The 1,783-nt window shown below is 45.8% G+C and overlaps 1 pseudogene; it reads right to left on the bottom strand.

The window, feature by feature from the left end:
- Window positions 1-500: 500 nt before the first annotated feature.
- Window positions 501-1,783, bottom strand: part of LOC105528629 — a 4,281-nt pseudogene continuing 2,998 nt past the window's right edge.

Below are 1,783 nucleotides of genomic sequence, written 5' to 3'. Positions count from 1 at the left end.
TCATGGACAATTGAGCTAGCAAACACACATGCACCAATGTGTGTTTTGACAAGAGTACCCCCTACCCCAACTCCCACACCAAAGTGGACATGAGATTGGAGAAAAGAACACAGCAGATGGAACAGATAGAAGAAAAAAAAATCAGTAAAAAGGATAGAATATAACTTTGTGCTTGGTTATCTTCCTATGTCACAACAAAACAAGACATTTCGGTGCAAATAGTTAATCTTTCCTCTTTTTTTCCATTTGGTGGAGAAAAAGTACTTTTTCTATAATAAAATACATAGTTTTTTGTTTTTTAACATAACTGTTTTTTTCTTTTTTGCAGAAAATAATTTTGTAAACTGTCACTTCCCAGGCAGGGAGGCTGGATACCACATGGGCCCCAGCTCCCCTGATGGAAGCTGGGAGCTGAAACCAAACCTAGGCAGGAGATGGGTGATGGTGGAGGTGCAAGGCAGGGCATGGCACATAGGACGAGGGCGGCTCGGCGGGATGGATTAGAGGTCACTCTCGCCACACAGCGCTGTGGGGAAGGACATGTAGTCCAGAGCACCTGGCATGGAATTGGGGCCAGTGTTGGGGGCCATCCGTGTGATGCAGTACTCTGCCTGGTCAGGCGGCAGCTCATGATGCAGCTCATACACAGTAATGTAGTCCTTGTCCCCAGCCAGGATCTTGAAGGAAGCCATGACTTGGTCTGCTGTATCTGTATTGGCTGTCTCGCAGGACATGAAGTCGATGAAGGCCTGGAATGTCACTACCCCCAGCCAGTTGGGGTCCACAATGCTTATGATGCAGGCAAATTCTGCTTATCCCTGGGGGTCGTTGCCAATATCATAACCCAAGCCCATGAGGCAGGCTTTGAGCTCCTCGGGACCCAGTGTGCAGAGTGATCCCAGTCAACGTGGTTGAAGGAGGCCTGGAACTCATTCATCTGCTCCTGGCTGATGCCCTTGGCATCCCAGGTCAAGATCTGGTTCTCCAACTCATTGATGGTCCTGGCGATGGTGGTGAGCAGCTACTTCCAGCACACGTGGATGTGCTCCATGGTGTAGTTGGTGTGCTTGTTGCCAAAGATGAGTGCCTCCTGGATGAGCTGGTGGTCACCCTCCAGCTGATCCATCTTTGGCTTATAGTTGAGGATGCTCTTCTCATACTGCTGCAGGTGGCTGAGCTGGTCCTCCAGGGTCCCGTGCATCTCAATGGAGATCCTCCCAATCTGAGAGACAGTTGTTTTGTGATTTCTGTTCTTTTACATTTCCTGAGGAGTCTTTACTTCCAACTATATTGTCAGTTTTGGTATAAGTGTGATGTGGTGCTGAGAAGAATGTATATTTTGTTGATTTGGGGTGGAGAGTTCTGTAGATGTCTATTAGGTCTGCTTGTTGCAGAGCTGAGTTGAAGTCCTGGATATCCTTGTTAACATTCTGTCTTGTTGATCTATCTAACATTGACAGTGGGGTGTTAAAGTCTCCCATTATTATTGTGTGGGAGTCTAAGTTTCTTTGAAGATTGCTAAGGACTTGCTTTATGAATCTGGGTGCTCCTGTATTGGATGCACATGTATTTAGGATAGTTAGCTCTTCTTGTTGAATTGATCCCTTTACCATTATGTAATGTCCTTCTTTGTCACTTTTGATCTTTGTTTGTTTAAAATCTGTTTTTTTTCCAGAGACTAGGATTGCAACCCCTGCTTTTCTTTGTTTTCCATTTGCTTGGTAGATCTTCCTCCATCCTTTTATTTTGAGCCTATGTGTGTCTCTGCATGTGGGATGGGTCT

This window comes from Mandrillus leucophaeus, unplaced genomic scaffold, assembly GCF_000951045.1.
Source record: "Mandrillus leucophaeus isolate KB7577 unplaced genomic scaffold, Mleu.le_1.0 Scaffold726, whole genome shotgun sequence".
Classification (NCBI taxonomy): domain Eukaryota; kingdom Metazoa; phylum Chordata; class Mammalia; order Primates; family Cercopithecidae; genus Mandrillus; species Mandrillus leucophaeus.
The sequence above is the reverse complement of the archived record's forward strand: the minus strand, read 5'-3'. Positions and strand labels throughout refer to the sequence as shown.